This window comes from Cryptomeria japonica, chromosome 10 (genome assembly GCF_030272615.1).
Source record: "Cryptomeria japonica chromosome 10, Sugi_1.0, whole genome shotgun sequence".
Lineage (NCBI taxonomy): Eukaryota > Viridiplantae > Streptophyta > Pinopsida > Cupressales > Cupressaceae > Cryptomeria > Cryptomeria japonica.
The window spans coordinates 447,860,169-447,884,198 of NC_081414.1; positions in this window are offsets into that span (position 1 = coordinate 447,860,169).

The window sequence follows — 24,030 nt, forward strand, 5'->3', positions numbered from 1 at the left end:
TCAGGACTTAGTTTTCCCCTTTCACTTTGCACACACTCACAAGCAATCAATCCATAATAAACTTGTCCATCCCCATCATAGCTTGTTATTTATCTACCTAAGATAGGTTCGTAATCCATAATAAACCCTTTCCATTTTTTCCTTTCACCCATAATAAATCAGGTCCTATCTATAACTGGGGACAGATCCTAAACCTAGTGATGGAAGTGAATCCTTGGCATCACATGTTTTGAAGAGCGTCGTATTTTCATTCCTTCCTTCTTTTTGCACATAAAATGCAATAAAAAACCATTTGCATCACAAATCTGCAATAAAGTGTTCACTCTTCTCTGCAATAAAGTATTGATTTCATGGAGTAAGTCAGTTTCATATGAGACACAAGTAGTAGTGAGTTTTCAACAAATCAATCTTCTGGAAAACTTTGACTACAACAGATTTTTTCAACATTATATGTTCTTTATTAGGATGACAACTTTGTGACTAGATCAAATATGTTAACATATGTGGTAATATACACTTATAACTTCAGAATTTCGGTTTTTGTTGGTTTCTAATCTTTGATTTTCTTTTGATTTTATCTTTTATGGTGTCATGTTTCCTATGCTTCTCAAGGATGTCTATGACTAGAGTGGTCGGGATGGGGCATAATCACCAATTTGTTGTAAATATGGATTGTCTCTTAGTAATAATATGGCTCGTCCAAAGATATGAGGATATTGTGGATCTAGTGTGAATTGGGGCATTCCTTGTTTGTGACTATCTGATCTCCATGCAAATGATACAATGACTATCTAGGTCAAACCTATATTTGGATGGTCACAATACATTTTCCATTATAAGCTCAGTGATGATAAATGCACAAGAAGCCCATTCACCTTCATATCTTCTACCTTCCATCTCTTTTTCTATGTGTCCTCCATTATTCTTCCTCGAGCCTATGTAGCTTGGCATCATGTGACTGAATATAATGACACACCAAAAACATTTTCATTTCATCTAGTGTCCATCTACATCATCATATGTTAGTTTGCATCAGGCATATCACATAGATAGAAATCATATTGTATCATGCATATCAATAGATTAGTTTTCATATAATCATAAGACATCCTACATTCACCATCTATCAGTAAACACATAAACATGATTGCATACATCAGATCATCATACATAGCATAAGAATATAGAAAATAAAATGCATCTCATAAGCAAACATCATATAAGCATCATAGAATCATAACATGGCATCATATCATAAGACATATAAGCAGCATAAACTAAACATCATAATCATAAATGCATATAGTCACCACCAAAATAGGTCATATCTCATATATATCAAAAAAATAATCAATGTCATGATATAGTGATATCAATATCTCAAAAATGGCTACAAAATCACCCAAAGGTGTCTACATCATCATACAAAACTGATACAAAATGAACTCAAGAGGGCTATGATGAACTACCTCCCTCAGAGTCAATAAGCCTTGGTACAATCTGAACCCTTGATTTTCTAGCCCCTGGATTCCGTTGCTATCCTCCCCCTACTAAACTTATTGGTGGTGGTGTTCCCATGACCACACCACTAGATACCCTCTACCCATGTCTCTTGGAGGTAGTCTAAGAAGCCTATCTATAGCAACCTGCCCTCAAATGAGGTGGTACCACTACCTCATGTAGGTTCCTCCAGTAGCTAATATCCCCAACAACACTCAGGTAAAATGAATAACCTATGGTTGTGTCCCCTACTATGCAACCCCTGTAGTATGGATGGTCACCTCTATGATGAACTTGCCTCTCTCATCCCAAGCCTCCTACAACTCCCATCTTAGTTTTTCCACCTATCCCTCCAAGTCCTCTATATCATCAACAAATGCTTGTACCTTCTCATGGAGCAAGGATAGCTCGCCTCCCTCTTTGTATCCTGCAGCAACCTCCTCTCTCTCTACCTATACCTATGGAGCATTCAGTCTCTGCACCTACAGGGTAACCTATGCTAGTTGTCCCCCTCTCCCTCATAGTGGCCTAGATGGCCTACCATCTCAACCTTTATCTTGCTCCTTTCGACCTCTCTCTCCCCCTGTCAACCTCCATCTCTTTCTCCTCCTCCCTTCCCTCGCACCATCCTCCTAGCTCCCCCTCACCTTTATCTCCTCTGACCTAGCCTCCCATACTCATCATCATCATCAACATCATCTAGTCTCAGTGGTGGCTCCACTGGTCCAATCAACCATGGAAATGGATGTGCTCTAAAATATGCCTCATAATCAAGTGTCATCCTTGCATTTGTAGCATCCATGTGTAGGTCCCAAGGCATCAAGATAAGAGCTTGAAACTTTGCCACTACAACCTCATATGACAAAACTAGTCCCCAGTGTACCTACTCTCACACTGTCCATACAAACTCACCTGACCCTCGAGGCATCTTCTAAACCCTACCAAATTGTCTAGATATCATGTCTAGTAACTGCTTGTCAAGTATATAGGACATCCACCCAATCAAACACCTAGTCCTAAAACAAATTGGGAGCTCTCTAGTATCCTTTGGCCATTTCTAGTAATCGAGGTAGGGTCTCCATATCACTATATTTATGTCATCAATGATCCTCCTCCAATACTCTATCTTCCCTAATGAAGGCTAGGAAGTGATCATCAAATAATAATTTACATATTCCTATCTTTGTCCTCTAAATATGAAGCACACTAGTCTAGTCACTACAATATGATCATGACCACACTTGTAGTAGGGTGATCTCACATTTGAGACCGCATCCTCCAAGATAAATAAACTAGTGTATCTCATGGTATAAGTGTGCCAATACACATGGACCCCATGCAAACTAGGTACTTTATGTCATGAGCATCTCCATGGCTCATCCCCACCCAGTCTCTAGTCCATGGGTCATCCTATCTAGAGATAAGAATCTACTGATAACCCCACTCACAACTACTACTCGAACCATCTCACTGGCATGCATAGTCTCCCAACTAATGTGACCACCCTACATCTTTAGGTCCCTATCATTGAATACTCATCATAGAGCATCTTCATCCCCCATATTGGTCATAAACCACTATCTCTAGTGATTGGAATGTGGAATATCCTATAGACATCCTCCAGTGTAATTGATATCTCACTAGTCACCAAATGGAACAAGCAAGTCTTTGAATGCCATCACTCAGCTAGCGTAGTTAGTAGTCGCATGTTCACTTGAATTTTAGGCATTAACATGATGTGTCTCAACCCCTTTACTTCTATATCTATATGGTTGTCCTCAATTAGTTGTGGCCAAAGTCACCGTGTCATGTGATATCTCTCTCATGACTCCAAGAGAAGTAGTTACTCATACAATCATACCAAACAAATCACATTAGTCTCATTATATCAGCTCCTGGCATTATCCTACCCTAGTAATACTTATGTTAATCACATGTTGTTGCTTATCTTGTCCTATCTTAGTAGTGCTTATGTTTATCACATGGTGTTTCTTATCTTATCCTTTACTAGTGGTACTTATGTTTATCCCATGGTGCTACTTGTCTAGCCCTATCTTTGTGGTTCTTATGTTTATCACGTGGTATCGCTTAGTCAGCCTTATCCTAGTAGTACTTATGTCTAGACCACATGATGCTTCTTATTTAGCCCTATCTTCATAGTGCTTATGTTTATCACATGGTGCTATGGCTATTAGTGTATATGTTTATCACATTGCACTCAAAACCTAGTCTTTATTTACCTTCATCGAGGTATCTATCAGAGTTTATTACTTCGACAATTTATCCAATCAATGCATATGTTTATCACATTGCAACTGATTTTTTCCTAATGTTACTTGCTAGATATAAACATGTTAGGAGTTATCCCTTATGCATTGAGACATCATATATGCACTTTTTTCTATGCACATACGTGTTTTCATGCCCATACACATCACTATTCAACACAGACTTGACCTTATTACCTATACATGACTTGATTCACATATGTGAAAATTTCAAGCATATATGACATTAGCAACACATACATAGATTTATCCTACCTATACACACTGTCACATCCTATACACGCCCAAAAACTAGCCTATACACGCTAAAACCCTAAATAACTATTGTCATGTTTGTGTTTTGTCCTATAATATAGCCTAATAAATGCATCATAAATGCATCATAAATGCAAAAAAAAATAAAAAATTGAGATAGACATCTGCTCACCCATGTACACTGGCCACTCAAAGCATTGAACTTGATTGAATCTGTAAAATCTAACCGTTATAGCTCCAGATCTACTATCTACTTTGCTCAAGCTCCTTGGATGCTCTACACTCTGATCTCTCAAATGACTAGGATGAAAATGAGGATGTTTTTCCTTGGGGCTTCTATATATAGGTTGTGGACCGCTAATTAGTTGTATTCACCCCCCGATGCATTTTCATTGCCTAATGATCCCTTTTGAGCCATGTTTTCACCTGCTTCAACATGTTGCATTATCCTTATCCTTTCTAGCCTTTATTTCCTATCAAGAGATTATCTGCAATTTTTCAAAAAAAATCACCCAATCTCTCGAGGGGGCATACCACTATCATACTATGGAAAATGTTGTATTAATTTATCTTATCTTCTTTGAGCCAATGCGAGAAGCTGCATCATCTCAAAGAGGTAAAATGTAAACACCTAAAATTGTCCTAGCCTAGTTAAATGAATATTTTATTTAATTATTTTAGCCTAAGCTTTCTATTAATTAAATAGATTTTTTTTATTTAATTAATTCATTTATCCTCTTCTAGCCTTTCCCCATTTAAATAAATATTTGTATTTTATTTAAATTATCCTTTCCCTAAATTAAATAAATATTTTATTTATTTAATTGGTCTCACTTCTATTAATTAAATAAATCTCTATTTATTTAATTAATTCATTAGATTTTTCCCTCCAAGACACTTGTCATTCATCTCTCAATTAACTGTTAATCACCTCCTTAATATTTTCCTATTTGCTTTACCTACCCTTTAATCCTAGTCGACCATTTATCCCTCCACCTCTTAATCCTATTTCTCCATTTTTTTAAGGTACTCTATATATAAGAGGATCCTTTCATCCTTTTCAATCCCTAATCATTTAATCAATCAATTTTCATGTGATTCTTCATAGAAATCACTCAAGTGTCTACACAACCACAATCCATTCTTTGTTGAGCTCTTGTGCACAATACAAAATCTGAGAGCAACCATATCAAGCAAGATCAATGGAGATAGGAAACAATGGAGATCAAACCCTAATGAGCATGTGAGTTGTATAATCTTTCAATATTTTGCGTTTTACATGTTTTTATGTTCTTCATTGTTGTATGGTGGATTTCATTATAGAACTAGGGTTTTATGTAGTTAGATCTATGTTTAGTTTTACAATATTTGAGTTCCCAATTTCACTATATACACTTTCAATCCTAGTGAGACTAATATTGCACCTGATGGCCCATTATATATCACTATGAATATCAAAAACAACCTCTCATTAGGGGTACTCACTCCACTGTGTATGGTGAACGTGATTACTAAAGAACATCTTTATATTTCACAATTGCATCAAGTAACCTATGATAAAACTGATGTTATGGTTAAGGTGTATGATCGTTTCTCTTTCCCTACTATTGGTTCTATTACCCTTCCTGTTGAGGTTGGTACAAAGTTCTTAGGTGTTACATTTTCTAAAAATTCCTACATCGATCAATTTCGTGTGAAGTTCGGACATCCTTGGCTCTCTTCCATGAAAGCTATCCCTTCTATAATTCATAAATGTTTAAAACTCCCTTATAATGGCACTATTATAATAATTAATCATAGCATCTACCAACCCACTATGAAGCATGTAAATTTCACTCTTGATTACTTTTGGCATAAAAAAATTGAGCCCCTTAAGCCTCAGAATGACATCCTTTTCTTATCTTATTAGAAATTAAATGATGTCCTCATATTATGTCAACAAATCTCTTATCTCTTTCGGGTGTTCTCCTTCTGGTTCCAATCTCTCAGTCTTCTTAGGAATTAAGGAAAAACACACATTCTCATGTCTCAGTCCATCCATGAATTTCCTTCCATCTACTAAATAGATTATGGCATTTGTATAGACTTCACCCTTCAAAGGTTTCTCCAAAGGTAACAAGGTTTGCTTCATCCCTGCAGCTGCAACACAAACACTCAATAGATCATTACAAGCATGGTTAGCAAATTGAAATCAAACAAAATATAAACCATGACAAAGTGACTTATCGCCTCCTAAGAGACGCGAGTGTGGATTTTCTCTCAGATATAGATGAGCAATCCTAGTGACTTGACTACACCAAGACGAAGGATTTAAAATGATGTGATGTGCAAGCTAGATGAATGCATGATTAAGCTAGATTTATCCAAGAAGCTAATTATGCTAAATGAAGATGCAATTAAGCTAGAAAAATAGATTGATTATGCCATATGATTAAACAATGATACTAGAAGATGATCAAATTAAGCTAGATCTAAGATGCAATTGCCTATAATAACAATGCTTAAATTATATGCAAGAATGGATATGCCTATAATAACAATTCTTGAAATGAGATGAGATGGGATCCTTTGTGCTCCAAAATGGGGGATATTTATAGGATTTCCAAGGCCAGTGGTGAGGTGGTAGGAATCAATGATCAAGATTGAATTTGAAGATATCAAGGGTCAAATTGGAGGAGGTTGGAGAAGAGGTTGGAGAAGAGGTTGGAGGGAGGGACACTTGTCATCTCTATGGTGACAAGTGCAAGGAATCTTTCTCACAAGAGGGCAAGTGTCTAAGGGAGGAGACATGTGGCATAAGTTCCATGTGTCTCAAGGGGAGAATATCCAACCCATAGGAGGTTAGGATAGGGTTAGCTAAACCCAGGATTAGGTGGAATGGTTTAGGTGGTTAGAAGTTAGGAGGCATGTGGGAAATTTGAATTTAAAAATTCAAATAATAGGAAAAGGATAATTAACTTTCAACAACTCATAAATTCATTTGTTTTTATTAATTAGGGGATTAGAAGAAATGAATTAAATGGGGGGAGGATTAATTAATTTAGATTAATTAATCAAAGGGGACTATTGAAATGAACTTAATGAATAAATCTAATAAGCAAATAAATGGGTGATTTTAATCAAATTGCTAGTGAATTTAAATAAATTAGGAAGGGGGATTAATTAAATAATTGTTTATTTAATTAATTGTCTTCAGACCATTTTTAGGTGTATACAGGGTGCCCTGGTCATCTCAATTAGGACCCATTTTTCATCCTCAAAATGATCATCTCGAATAAGCAAAAAATTTGATCCTGTGTTGGCCTACTCCAAAAATTCAATTAATTTTTGGGCAGTCAAGTGTAAAATGAGGTCTACCCCTCTCTTTTGAAACCTAAATTTTCCAAGAGGCAAAACTCTAATCCTAATTGAATTCAAGTGATAAAGTAATCAGTCATTCGTCAATCATTGGAGAAGAAGGGAAGTCAACTTTATGCATTGAAGATGGCATCCATGATCAACCTTCTTTGAAGACATTCTACAAGACATCATTAAACCCTTGCATGAGGATCAATCAAAAACTTCATCAAAGTATACATTTCATTTACAAGCATTTTACTTCAGATCTAGCCTTTCCCTCAAAAGAAAAACATTTTGTAGTAATTTTCATTTCAATTATTATTTCAATTTCAAGGTTAATTCCTAAATCGAGGCTTGACCTAAGGAAAGCCCCTATCAATAGATTATTTCCCTCTCTTTATGTGTGCTAAAAATAGGCTCACAAGGTGTACTTAGGTATTTTGATAGAGTCAATGGTGACAAATAGGTTCATCTTTCGATGAAGTGAAATTCAGAGGACCATGGAAAATCTGTACTACCTAGTCCCAAAAACATTTGGCTAAAATTCTGGGAATAGGATCTAAACAACTTCATTTGCCCATATCTCATTTTGTGGCTCTGTGGGATATCTGTAGCAATCTGTTTTCAACAATTCACTTCAATTATTCATTATTTTACCTGAATTTCACAATCACCCTCCAAATTCAACTAAGAAAGAGGGTAACAAATAAATAACCAATGAATCTAATCAAAATTTCAACCCTTTATTTATTTTGATTGTGGATAGGTATATTGGATTCACCCCTCTTTCAATGTTTTGGTCAATTTGGTTAGTTAGTAGTTTTATTATCTTAATTGAAACCCTAATTTAAATTTTCACCAAAACAATAGTGTTGGACGAGGATACATGTCGTGATCTAATTTAATTCTCCTCTAGGGTTTCTTTTTTCTTTTTCCTTATTATAACCATTTATTATTGTATATTGTAATATTGAAATTCTTTTTGGATCAATATAATTGTCAAGGATGCATTGAAAATGAAGTAGTCACCAGTGAGGAGGGACCTCAAGGAGATCAATCCAGACTGGTCAGCAAGAGTAAACACAACGGAAACACACAGATATGATGGAGGCAATGCAGAACATATAGTTTGTATTGCATGAAATTTGATTACATCCAACCGATAACAACCAAGTTACAACATATCGGCACACAGGCCTGGTAGAATAGGTCACAACTGAGACCTTGAATCGAAAGATCTATCTTCTAGGCACAGTCTATCTATCTAATAATCTAATTGATTCTAATTGATTTCATTCTAAAGAATGATTACAAATATATATATCGATCCAAAGGATCCAGTCGGCCCAAAAGGGATCAAAACCAGAAGAACAAGACCTAATGTGCAAAATGAACAAGGTCGGCCTCCATCAAGAGATTCATCTAGAAAATCCAAAGGATGAAATGTAGAAGGTCATCCACATGCCAAGAAATGTGGAGATCAATGCTCAAGGGTTTGCAAGCTTTGGAATGTGTTCCAGTAGATCACCAAAATAGGTCTCAGGCAACCGGTAACAAAGGAACAACCGGTAACAAGAAACTATCATGGAAACCGATAGCGATATCTAGTGATCCAAATGAGATGCGGTTTGAAAGCAAGAAATATGATCAAGTCTTCAAGTAGAATCCAACTGCATAGGATCCGGTAAGCCAAAACTGGGACACACAAAGAAAATTGAAATTGCAAACAAAACAGAAAGGAAAATGTTTTTGGTTGATGCAAGATTGTTGTGAAACAGGGATGCTCCTGCATCAGACATCCGGGGTTAATGAAAAAGTGAGCCTCTCACTTTGTTGGGGTCAGAGGGATACCAAGGTGGTCTACCTTTGCCTGAGAAATCCAAGATGAATCTTCAACTGGTCTGCCCTTCCACTTCACAAGATATTATTTGTACTGACTAATCTGGGTACTACACCCAATCCTACTATCCAAAATCTCTTCAATCTGATTTGGTTCCTTCCGGGGCAATTGTTTCTCCAATTCTGCAATATTGTCCTTACTGAATTCTGGTTCAATGTACTCATGAAGATCTATAATGTTAAATATAGGTGAAATACTTAGACTATCTAGTAGCTCCACTTCATATGCATTTCTAGAACTAAACTTTCTCAAAATCTTATAGGGTTGAAACTTCTTCATCTGCAACTTGTTATAAGTTCCAACTGGGAGACTCTCTTCTCTCAAGTATACCATCACTTCATCACCAACTTTAAATTCATTAGTCTCCTCTTCTCATCTTCCTTCTCCTTATATTTGTTGTTCATGTCTTCCAAATGTTGTTTAACCTTAATATGCAATGCTGCCATGTGATTTGCAAAATCTTCTGCTTCTGAACTCTTCTGGTCTTCACTGCTAATGTCTCTCAATTTTGCTATTCCTCTAGGATGCACTCCGGTAACAATCTCAAAAGGTGTTTTTCCGGTACTTCTATTCACTGAATTGTTATAGGCAAACTCTTTTTGTGCAAGGATCAAATCCCAACTTCCAATTTTATCTCCCATTAAACATCTCAACAAGTTTCCCAGACTTCGGTTAACAACTTATGTCTTTCCATCAGTCTGTAGATGAAAAGTAGAACTGAACTTCAAATCTATCATCATCTTCTTCCAAAGTGTTCTCCAAAAATAGCCAACAAACTTAGTGTCTCTATCTGAAACTATGCTCTTAGGTAATCCATGGAATCTCACCACTTCCTTGAAAAATAGGTCTGCTAAATGCAATACATCTGATGTCTTCTTAAAAGATATGAAATGAGCCATCTTCAAAAATCTATCCACTACCACAAATATAGAATCATTCCCTCTCGGTGTCTTAGGCAATCCAAGTACAAAAATCATGCTTATATCCTCCTAAGGTATTACCGGTACTATCAAAGGTTTATAAAATCCCACATTTTGACTACTACCTCTTGCAACTTGACAAACTCTACAACTTTGCACATATCTCTTAACATCCTTATGAATCTGGGGCCAAAAGTACTGCTCACTCACCAATGCAACTGTTTTGTCAATGCTAAAATGTACAGCTAAACCTCCACTATGTTTCTCTTTGATTAGGTTCTCTCTAATGGAACTCTTGGGTATGCATAACTGAACTCCCTGAATAACATCCCATCCTCAATGAAATAATCAAACCATTTTCTCCTATCAACCATAACCGGTTCTCTACATGCTTTCTAAGGTTCTGCAAAATTCGGGTCTTCATCATACAAGGTCATCAAATCTTTAAAACCTAATATTGTCACTCTCATTTCTGTCAGTAAATTCCTTCTCCTACTCAATGCATCAGCAACTTTGTTAGATTTCTCACTTCTATGCTTCAACACAAAGGTGTAACTCTGCAATAATTCTACCCATCTCATATGTCTCTGATTCAACTTACTATGACTATTCAAATACTGAAAAGCTTGATGATCTGTATACAACACAAACTCCTTAGGTAAGAAGTAGTGTCTCTATTTCTTTAAGGCTTGAATTATGCCATAAAATTCATGATCATACACTAAATATCTCTTTCGGGAATCATTCAATTTCTCACTGAAATATGCTACTGCTCTCCCTTCTTGACTCAAAACTACTCCTATTGTTGTTCCACTTGCATCACAATCCACTTGAAATACCTTATTGAAATCCGGTAAAGCTAACACGGGCTGCTCAGTCACTTTCTGGTTCAATCCAAAAGGCATCACCAGCCATGTATAAAGTCCTTCATTTGTCTTAAAATGTTGTCTTCCACTCATTACCTTCTTTGATCCTGATCTGATGATATCCACTCTTCAATTCTATCTTTGTAAAGTATTTTGCTCCACTCAAACAGTCCATTATGTCATCCATCCTAGGCAAAGGAAACCGATATTCCACTGTAATCTTGTTTATTGCTCTTGAATCGATACACATCCTCTATTCTCCATTCTTCTTAGGTGCTAATACTATTGGTACTGCACAAGGGCTTAGAATCTCTCTGATCAAACTTTTTTCAACAGTTCCTACACTTGTATATTTAGTTCTTCATTCTCTGTCGGTGTCAACTGGTGTGTAGCTTTGTTTGGCAAACTAGCTCCGGGAACCAAGTCCGTGCAATGACTAATACTTCTAACAGGTGGCAATCCATCAAGTACGTTATTTGAAATGATATCCTCATATTCTATCAGCAAATCTCTTATCTCTTCCGGTTGTTCTCCTTTCGGTTCTGGTCTCTCAATCTTCTTAAGAATTAAGGCAAAACACACATTCTCATGTCTCAGTCCATCCATGAATTTCCTTCCCTCTACTAAATAGATTCTAGAATTTTTACAGACTTCACGCTTCAAAGGTTTCTCCAAAGGTAACAAGGTTTGCTTCATCCCATTGGCCACAATAGTGTATGTATTCTTCCTCCTATCATGTATTGCCTATCTATCAAACTGCCAAGGTCTTCCCAACAAAAGATGACAAATATCCATAGGCATAATATCACACAAAACTTCATCATGATAATTCCCAATTTTCAATTTTACCAAACATTGTTCACTTACTAACAACTTATGTTCATCCTGAATCCATGCTATCTAATAAGCCTTAGGGTGTTTCAATCTCTCCAATTTCAACTTATTCACCATCTCTTCTGAAACAAGATTATCTAAACTACCACTATCAATAACAACTTTACAACACTTATCATATACCTTACATTTGGTGTTGAACAGATTCTTCCTGCAAGGGTTTTTCATCTCCTCTAGTATGACACATAGCTCTCCTCATCATTAGTAGTTCTCCATCTTCTGGTTTATTTTCTGATCTAGTGGAGTTTTCTTCCACTATTGTTGCTCTTTCGGTAGCCTCTATCTTCTTACATTCAAATGCACGGTGTCCTTCTCTTCCATACTTAAAGGAGGTTCCTCTAAATGTCATCTTGTCTTGTCTTCCAAAGTTCTCATTCTAGTAACCATTTGGCTCTCTCCTCTAGTATAAATTTATATCATCCTTCCGGTATGAATTACCTTCCTTTCTCACTTCCTTGTCCTTGTTCTAATCTGTACTGGTTCCTCTTCCTCTGGTATATCCTCTTCCTCCTTGAAATATTCCTTCGGTAAAATTTCCACCTCTACCTCTCTATCTCTGCTCATGTCTTTTATTCAATTTCTCTTCAGCCTTTAGTGCATACTAGTAAGCCTCTTCAACACCCTCAAATTTGATCATATTGAGTTCATCTTGTGTAGACATCGGCAACCATTTAAATATCTTGCAATCTATTCAACTTCATCATCAACATGTTTGCATCTGATGTTCAACTTGTAAAATGCTTCGGTGTATTCCTTCACACTAGATTCCTTTTGTCTCGGGTTTTGCAATTTTCAGAACAAATCCACTTGATAATTCATCGGGACAAACTTTGATTTTAACTTAGCAATTATCTAATCCCATGTCTTAATCTTTTCTTTACCTCTTCTTTGTCTATCAACTTGCAAATGCTCCCACCAAAGAGATGCATGACCTTTCAACCAGGTACAAGCATATTTCACCTTCCTCTCTTCAGCTGTGTTTTCAAAATCAAAATACTTCTCCATCTCCGAGATCCAATTCATCTGAATCTAAGTTCCCATCATATTCCGGTGGGGTAAAATGAGGTTTAGTGTTCTCCCTACTCAAAACCCTTAAAAACCTTTCTTTATCTAGATCAACTGCAGGTAGGTTTACTTATTTTTTTGGGGTTTCTTCTCCTTCATCTTCGCTTACATCTTCAATATATCGGCCTATTCTCGGGGTTGTCTCCACGGCTTCTAACCGGACTACTATTCCTCACAACATCTCCATCACAGCAGGGTCTGCATTCCCACCATCATCCCAAAATAAAGTGACCACCATCCCAAAATTTTCTCATCCTCCACCATGCCACCACTACTAGATTCACGCTAGTCCACTACAATTGCAAGTTGGATATGCAATCCGCCACCCTACAACAAAATTTCAGGACACGCAACCTCTAGAATGAAACTTCACTCTGATACCACTTGAAGTAGTCACCGATGAGGAGCGACCTCAAGGAGATCAATCTAGACTGGTCAGCAAGAGTAAGCACAACAAAAACATACAGATATGATGGAGTCAATGCAGAACAGATAGTTTTTATTGCATGAAATTTGATTACATCCAACTGGTAACAATCGGGTTACAACATACTGGCACACAGGATTGGTAGAATAGGTCACAAATGGGACCTTGAATCAAAAGATCTATCTTCTTGGCACAGTCTATCTATCTAATACTCTGATTGATTCTAATTGATTGCATTCTAAAGCATGATTACAAATATATATATCAATCCAAAGGATCCAGTCAGCCCAAAAGGGATCAAAACCTGAAGAACAAGACCTAACATGCAAAATGAACAAGGTTGGCCTCCACCAAGAGATTCCTCTAGAAAATCCAAAGGATGAAACATAGAAGGTCGTCCACATGCCAAGAAACGTCGAGATCAATTCTCAAGGCTCTGCAAGCTTTGAAATGGGTTCTGGTAGATCACCAGAATAGGTCTTAGGCAACCGGTAACAAAGGAACAACTAGTAATAAGAAATTGTCATGGAAACCAGTAGTGATATCTTACCGAAAATTTATCCAAATGAGATGCAGTTTGAAAGCAAGAAAGATGATCAAGTCTTCAAGTAGAATCCAACTGCACAGGATCCGGTGAGCCAAAACTAAGACACACAGAAAGAAAATTAAAACTGTGAACAAAACAGAAAGGAAAATATTTTTGAATGATGCAAGATTGTTGTGAACCGGGGATGCTCCTGCATCAGAAAACCAATTGATTTTCTCTCTTTATATGTCATGTTTTTATTCTAGATGATTTCTAAGAATTGTGGAGTTAAACAATCAAGTACAATGTGGCACTAGAGCACCAAATATATGATGACCGATTCTTTTTTTGAGAGTTTTAACATTAAGCATCTAAATGATGCACCTTGGAGAAAATTGGACCTCACCACCATGTCTAGAACACTTGTCCAAATGTTGGAATCCATGCAAAGAAAAAAAAAAGACTTGAAAAATTGTACATAAAATTTTGTACAAAGATAAAGATTTATATGTGTACAATGAGAAACATCATTGTATGGTCATACATCGCCAATGTCATTAAACCTACAATCATGGCCGAGCATCATTGATACAAGAGTTAAATCTATTTTTTTAATTTAGGTTTTTTAAGATTTTTAAAAAATTAAATTCTGAGCCATACATATGATAATTTCACATAACCCAATTGATAAATCAATAAAATAATCATTTAGAATCCACATGCAAAGAATACACAGCATACCCATCAGACATGACACAAGATATACCCTAGGAAAACCCTCATGAGGGAAGAACCTAGCCTCCAAAAGCATCTATAATCCATGTATTCTCAACAATGCAACATTACAAATACAACCATGAAAGCTTTCAAAAGCCCAGCTATCAACAAGCACTCCATGTGAACAAGCATGTAACCACACATCCCATGCTATGCTTCCAACCTCTACAAATGCTAAACCTATCTAACACATACAACTACCCTTATGGTTACTTTTATGGACACAAGCTCCCACAAACTACCGAATGATATTACATCAAAACCATGTGTCAATACCATGGACTAACTACCCCATTGACACCATATCTGATATTGGGTACTTTATTAAATTGAATTTCCCCAAATATTAAATAAATATAATATAATATATCCCAATTTTACAATACAACACATAAAATGTCCCCAAGAATATTCCAAGGGAATCTCTACACTTTACACATCCATGTGCAACTCATATAATATAATTATACATTGTTATGCAAGGTGTATAACACCTATTTTTCAAAAATTCTCCCAATTATTGTATACATTACATAATGGGCAATAAGTAACCACGTCATCAATAAGGGAACAATCCCTCTAGCCACATAAACCATCATGGAAACCAAGTGCTCTATGTGCTCCATCAAGATACCTACAACAAGAAATAAAGTGACCACCATCCCAAAATTCTCTCATCCTCCACCATGCCACTACTACTAGACATAGAAGAGGCCATCCAGAGATAAATCCACACAATCTATCACAACCTATAATAGTGATTATCAAACATTAAAAAAGAAGTCTCATGGTGAAGACAAAGAAATAGATGAGGATGCAAATTGGGATGGCAATACATAGGTTTAGAAGCCCAAAGACAAGGATATATGTCATCTTGTTGTCATAAGGAATTCATTGGCACTCCAAAGCCTATGGACACTATGGAATGTAATAGTTAAAATATCAAATGCACCCAAAAGGATGGTCAAAAGCACAAGAGAAGCCATCACTGATAAGGGTGCTAAATCAAAGATAGTAAATATCCAATTGGTCTTAAGGGAGACAACCATCAAAATGACAGTGAAATTGCAACCACAAAAGCAGTCTCAAACCTAAAAAGTACAGTGGATATCCAGAGATACTAAAGTGATGAAATCACTATCAAACAGTTCAAGCCCATTGAAGAGTAGCTAATGAAGAAACAAATGATAGTAAGCAACAAAGATAAGAATGATTTGTGAGAAACATCAATGAGATCAACGAGAAAAATATAGTTATAGTACTATGACATCATATTGAACCTCAAAACACCAATGATAGTCACCTTTCGAAGGTAAACCCATTCATATTAACTGCTATGAATTCAAGCACTAAAGGACATCACAGTCACTAAGAGAAGAAAGGCAATCCATGAAAGAGAAGTGTATATAATCATCATGAAGAGGATTTTGACAATGAAGTGACAGTAGGTATGTCAATCCAAATAAAAAACTCAAATGCATAGTCAACAAAGCAAGCCATTAAAGATGAAAATGGGGCAGTCTAGACAGTCAAGTGAATGTTCAAAAGTTTATAGTAGCAAGGTACAGTGAACAAGGAGGTGCATCTCACATGCACAATCAGAAGACATGGTTACAAAATTTGCACCCACTAAAATACAACCATTCACTATCAAAATAGTTGAAATGACCAAGGTTAAAGAACAAGAATATGTCATCATACTCATAAGACAGCTATGGCAATGCAAGTTTGCAAACCTTAGGGCGGTTCATGCAAATATATTACATCGTGGAGATCACAGTAAAAGTGTAGTCTTGAATAACATTGAAGAGAAAATAGTAAGGCACCAAAAGAAGATGCAACGCCTTGCATTTCAAGGGTCTCGTATCAAAATATGCAATCACAGAGAAGAAAGGACATCACTGTCAAGGATATTAAAGGTATGGAAGACAACATCAAATGTAGTAAGGACAAATCCATATACACAATGAACTAAAATTAGTCATGGAAGCCATAATGATTGTAGCAATGAGCAGGGTTTTAGAACTAAGGAATAGTGATAAGGAACACAGTCCCTTTTTGTGTAGTCATTACTTCACAATTAATAGTCTTGTGACACTGAAGGTATTCATGACAATCACCTCATGACCACATTCAAGGATGGACAGACCAGTGATGATAGTGCATTGAAGGTGTGACAGTGAGTATCATGTGGCAACCACAAGGTTAAAGTGTAGTCATCAAAATTAAAGAACATGATTACATATTTGAATTTTAAATTCAAATTTTATCATCAATGCAAGCCTAATTTTCAAATATTTGTCAAAAGGGGTGACCAAAGAAGAAGTCGATATTTTAAGGAGGATTTTTAGACATATGTGGCAATCCTACCCCTGTTTTGAGGGCTCCCAAGGGGTTAGTCATCACCCAAGAGGAGTTTTGAGGCAGTTAACAACCAGTAAACCTCAGTTCCAGCCCTGATTTTGTAGGATTTTCAAGGCCATCCACCCATGAAATTCTGATTTCAAAGTCACATCCAATTAGTACATAATTTTAAGGAGAAGGATTAGTCAAGATTATCTCAAAGGAGTCAAAGATAGACAAGCATTTCAAATTTTGGAGCCTCTTTTGTTATAAGTCAAATTTCTTCTCTCTTATAAAAAAAAATTATGAGTTTAATTTTGTTGTAGCAACAACATCTATGCTTTGTAACTCATTTTCTTATGAGTAATCTTAGTGATTTTGTAAGTATTTTTTGATTTGTAATGCAAATGACTTCTCATATTCAATAAAAAAGCTAAGCTCCTTTTCTAATTCTGTTATTGTCATGTTATTTTATGTGAATAGTGTGATGAAAATATTGTGATTTAGTCTCAAAATCCTTTTTTTTGTATAATTCCTTCAATGTTTGGATTAAGAGAAGCATGTATGGTGCAGGTCCTTTAATGTGTTTTCATGTTTTGATGTGTGTAAGTTGTGAAACATTAGTGTGTTCCTTCAAACAGTCATCAAAAAATCAGAATACCTTTCATATGAAATATTTTTGCAGGCATGTGTAGTTGAATTGTGAGTGTATTTAGCTTCATAAGTTGATTATTTTGTGAGTTTGTCAACATATCAAGTCATTCTCATTCAATTGGTACATCACCTATTAGTATTTTTTCAGTTTTATATGCATCCTTTTATCCCTTTTCTCAAGAAAAGTAATTAGTTTTAGGATATCAAAAGGGGAGCCAACCCATAATCTAGAGGTTTATATTCAACATGAGCAACCCACATGCTCGAAGATGTTCCCATGTTTCATGGGATTTCCAAGCTTTCAACTTAGCTCTCAGGTGCAAATCCCTGTGATAAAAGTTTTTGGCACGCCTTGTGGGACCTTCAAAGCTATCTCAGCTCAAATAAGTTCCATATTTACTACTGTTTTAGTGTGAGAAGCAATGGTTCCAACCTTTGGAGGCAATATCCGCACACACTTGGTGCCTCTAAACTCAAACCTATTGATTTCATTAGTCCAAGTGCTAGTATGTTTCAAAACAATTCTATATTCTGGATTTCCACATCTTTATATGAAAAAGATGTCTTCATTTCATGGAAATTCATATAATTACCCCTATATCATGAGGTAATTTCTCCTACACCTTCTTATCAGCCTTATCAAAGTAGCCAATATATTGCTTTTAGCCCAAATATGATGTAGAAGCATCCCTAGTTCATAGCAATCTTGCATCAACCAAAAATATTTCCTTTTTGTTTTGCTTTTTGTTTACAATTTTTGCATTTCTTTTTGTGTGTCCTGGATTTGGCTCACCGGAACCTGTGGAGTTGGATTTTACTTGAAGACTTGATCATCTTCCTTATTACCAAACCATGGAGCATTTGGATCATTTTTTGGCAAGTTATCGCTACTGGTTTCTGAGACAGTTTTATGTTACCGGTTACCTGGACCTATTTGCATTGGTCATCTACCGAATCACCTTCCGTAGCTTGTGGACCCCTCAGCATTGATTCTGATGTTCCTTGGCATTTGGTCGATCTTTCCTCATGATCTACATTTCATCCTTTGTATTTTACAAGGGAATTTCTTTGGTGGAGGCCGACCTTGTTGGTTTTACACATTAGGTCTTGTTCTTCGGGTTTTGATCCCTTTTTGGGCTGACCGGATCCTCTTGGATTGTATAAATCATTGTAATAGACCATTAAAATGCAATCAAGAAGTTATACTAAGCATAGAAGATAGATCTTAAGATTTGAGGTCCCATTTGTGACCTGTTCTATATTTTGAGCATGTTTCAGTAGGCATGTGAGCCGGTTTCTATAACCCGGTTGTTACCAGTTGGTTGTAAACAGTTTTCATGTTATAATTCAATATGTTCTACATTGCTTGCATCATGTCCTTTTGTTTCCATTATGTTTACTATTGTTGGTTGGTCTGGACTGATCTCTTTGAGGTCCCTCCTAGTCGGTGACTACTTCAAGTGGTATCAGAGTGAGTTTTCATTCTAGAGATTGCGTTGTCCTGAGAATTTTGTTATAGGGTGGCGGACTATGGATCCGACTTGTAGCTGCAGAGGACTGCATAAACATGGCGCAAAGAGGAACTAGGAATGGTGGAGTGCGTGGGAATGCAGACCCTACTATGATGGAAATGTTGCGAGGAATACCAGCCCGATAGGAAGCTATGGAGACAACCCACAGAAGAGGTCGACACATTGAAGATGTAAGTGAAGATGAAGGAGAAGAAGCCCTGGTAGAACATGTAAACCCACAGTCGGTTGAGCCGGATGAGGAAATAATTTTGAGGGTTTTGAGTAGGGTGAATACTAAACCTCATTTTACCCCACCAAAATATGATGGAAAGTTGGATTCGGATGAATTTATGGATTGGATCTCGGAGATGGAGAAATATTTTGATAAATTGAAAACACTATAGAAGAAAGGAAGGTGAAATATGCCTATACCCGGTTGAAAGGTCATGCATCTCTTTGGTGGGAGCATTTGCAGGTTGATAGATAGAGAAGAGGTAAAGAGAAGATCAAGACATGGGATCAGATGGTTGCTAAGTTGAAATAAAAATTTATGCCAGCTGATTATCAAGTGAATCTATTCCGGAAGTTGCAGAATTTGAGACAGAAGGAATCTAGTGTGAAGGAATACACCGAAGCATTTTACAAGTTGAAATTCAGATCTGGACATGTTGATGATAAATTTGAACAAGTTTCAAGATATTTCAATGGATTGTGGATGTCTATACAAGATGAAATCAGTTTGATCAAATTATAGAGTGTTGAAGAGGCTTACCAGTATTCCCTAAAGGTAAAAGAGAAACTAAACAAAAGACATGAGCAGAGGCAGAGAGGCAGAGGTGGAAGGTTTTTCAGAGGAAGATGATATATCAAAGGTAGAGGAACCTGTACAGATCAGAACAAGGACAAAGAAGTGAACAAAGAAGGTAATTCATATCGGAAAGATGATAGAAATTTTTATCGAAGGAGAGAATCAGATGGCTACTAGAATGAGAATTTTGGAAGACAAGACAAGAGAGTGTTTAGAGGAACTTTATATAAGTGTGGAGGAGAAGGACATCGTGCTTTTGAGTGTAAGAAGACAGAGAATACTGGAAGAGCAATAGTGGTGGAAGAAAACCCCACCAGATCAGATAATAAATCGAAAGATGGAGAATTGTTGATGGTGAGGAGAGCTTTGTGTCATACCGGGAGAGATGAAGAGCCCTTGCAAAGGAAAAATTTGTTCAAGACCAGATGTAAGGTATCTGGTAAGTTTTGTAAAGTTGTTATTGATAGTGGTAGTTCAGATAATCTTGTTTTAGAAGAGATGGTGAATAAGTTGAAATTGGAAAGATTGAAACACCCTGAGCCTTATCAGATAGCATGGATTCAAGATGAACACAGGTTGTTAGTAAGTGAGAAATGGCAAGTGAAATAAAAAATTAGGAATTATCATGATGAAGTCTTGTGTGATATTATGCCTATGGATATTTTTCATCTTTTGTTGGGTAGACCTTGGCCGTTTGATAGAAAGGCAATACATGATGGGAGGAAGAATACATACACTATTCTGGCCAATGGGATGAAGCAAACCTTGTTGCCCTTGGAGGAACCTTTGAAGAACAAAGTCTGTACAAATGCTAGAATCTGTTTGGTGGATGGAAGGAAATTCCTGGATGGATTGAGGCATGAGAATGTGTATTTTGCCTTAGTTCCTAAGAAGACTGAGAATCCAGAGCATGAAGAGGAACAACCAAAAGAGATAGAAGATTTTCTGACAAAATATGAAGACATCATTTAAGATAATGTGCCTTATGGATTACCACATGTGATAAGTATCAGTCATTGCATGGACCTGGTTCCCGGAGCTAGTTTGCCTAACAAAGTTGCACACCGAATGACACTGGTAGAGAATGAAGAACTAAATAGACAAGTGCAAGAGTTGTTGAAGAAAGGTTTGATCAAAGAAATTATGATCCCTTGTGCAGTACTAGCAGTATTAGCACCTAAGAAGAATGGAGAGTGGAGAATGTGCACCGATTCCAAAGCAATAAACAAGATCATAGTGAAATACCGATTTCCTTTGTCTAGGATGGATGACATAATGGACTGTTTGAGCGGAGCCAAATACTTTACAAACATAGATTTGAAGAGTGGATATCATCAGATCAGGATCAGAGAAGGAGATGAGTGGAAGACAACATTCAAGGCAAATGAAGGACTGTATGAATGGTTGGTGATGCCTTTTGGCTTAACTAATGCATCGAGTACTTTCATGAGGCTGATGAATGAGGTATTGAAGAAATTCTTGGGTAAGTTTGTTATTGTATATTTGGATGACATTGTGATTTTCAATAAGACAAAAGAGGAGGATTTGTTGCATTTGAGACAAGTTTTGCAGAGGTTGAGAGAAGAAAAGTTGCTGATAAATCTTAAGTGTACTTTCATGAAAGATGAATTAGTCTATTTGGGATTTGTGATATCGGAGGATGGTTTAAAGATGGACCCTGAGAAAGTAAAAGCAATTGTTGAGTGGCCTACACCAAAAAGCATTTGAGAGGTAAGATCATTTCATGGATTGGCTAGTTTCTATCAGAAGTTCATCAGAAAATTTAGTTCGGTTTGTAACCCTATGACTGAGACCATGAGGGTAGATCGGAAGGAATTTAAGTGGACCACCAAAGAAAACAAAAGTTTTGAGTTGTTGAAACAAAAAGTGACTTAGCAGCCTATGTTAGCTTTATCAGATTTCAATAAAGTATTTCATGTGGATTGTGATGCAAGTGGAACAACAATAGGAGCAGCCTTGAGTTAGGAAGGGAGAGCAGTAGCTTGTTTCACCGAGAAATTGAATGATGCTCGGAGGAGATATTTAGTGTATGATCATGAGTTTTGTGCCATAGTTCAAGCCTTGAAGAAGTGGAGACATTACATGTTTCCTAAGGAGTTTGTGTTATATACGGATCATCAAGCTTTGCAGTATTTGAATAGTCAGAGTAAATTGAATCAGAGACATATGAGATGGGTAGAATTTTTGTAGAGTTACACCTTTGTGTTGAAGCATAGAAGTGGGAAATCTAACAAAGTTTTCGATGCACTGAGTAGGAGAAGGAATTTGCTAACAGAGATGAGAGTGACAGTATTAGGATTTGAGGAATTGAAGACCTTGTTTGATGATGACCCAAATTTTGCAGAACCTTGGAGAGCATTTAGAGAACCAATTACGGTAGATAGAAGCAAGTGGTTGGATTACTTAATTCAGGATGAGATGTTATTCAAAGGAGTTCAGTTATGCATACTTAAGAGTTCTATGAGGCAGAATCTAATAAAGGAGAAACATAGTGGAGGATTAGCCGGACATTTTGGTATTGACAAAATAGTAGTATTGGTGAGTAAGAATTACTTTTGGCCCCAGATTCATAAGGATGTTAGGAAATATGTGCAAAGTTGTAGAGTTTGTCAAGTTGCAAAGGGTAGTAGTCAGAATGTGGTATTTTATAAACCTTTGACAGTACCGGTAAGACCTTGGTAGGATATAAGCATGGATTCATACCTGGATTGCCTAACACACAAAAAGGGAATGATTCTATATTTGTGGTAGTGGATAGATTCTAGAAGATGGCTCATTACATACCTTGTAAGAAGACATCAGATGCATTACATGTAGTAGACCTATTTTTCAAGTAGTGAGATTGCATGGATTACCTAAGAGCATAGTTTCAAACAGAGACACTAAGTTTGTTGGCTATTTTTGGAGAACACTTTGGAAGAAGATGAAGACAAATTTGAAGTTCAGTTCTACTTTTCATCCACAAACTGATGGACATAAAGAAGTAGTTAACCGGAGCTTGGGAAATTTTTTGAGATGTTTAGTTGGAGATAAAACCGGAAGTTGGGATTTGATTATTGCACAAGCAGAGTTTGCCTATAATATTTCAGTAAACAGGAGTATCGAAAGAACACCTTTTGAGATTGTTACCGAAGCACATCCTAGAGGTATATCAAAATTAAGAGATATTAGCAGTGAAGACTAAAGAAATTCAGAAGCAGAAGAATTTGCAAATCACATGAAGGACTTACATATTCAAGTTAAGAAACATTTGGAGGACAAGAATAGAAACTATAAGGAGAAGGCAGATGAGAAGATGAGAGATAAGGAATTTGAAGTTGGTGATGAAGTGTTGGTGTATCTGAGAAAAGAAAGATTCTCAGTTGGAACTTATAACAAATTGCAAATGAGAAAGTTTGGACCTTGCAAGATCTTGAGAAAGTTCAGTTCTAGAAACGCATATGAAGTGAAGTTACCGGATAGTCTGAGTATTTCACCTGTGTTTAACATTGCACATCTTCATCAGTATCATGAACCAGAATTCAGTGAGGATAGTATTGCAGACTTAGAGAAATAGTTGCCCTAGAAGGAACCAGATCAGATTGAAGGTATTTTGCATAGTAGGATTGGGCGTAGTACCCAGAGCAGTCAGTATAAGGAGTATCTTATGAAGTGGAAGGACATACCAGTTGAAGATTCATCTTGGATTTCTCGGGAAGAGGTAGACCGCCTTGGTTTTCCTCTGACCCCAACAAAGTGAGAGACTCACTTTTTTCAACAAGCCCGATGTCTGATGTAGGAGCATCCCCAGTTCATAGCAATCTTGCATCAACCAAAAATATTTCCTTTCTATTTTGCTTTTTGTTTGCAGTTTCAGCATTTCTTTCTGTGTGTCCTGGATTTGGCTCACCGAAACCTATGGAGTTGTATTTTACTTGAAGACTTGATCATCTTCCT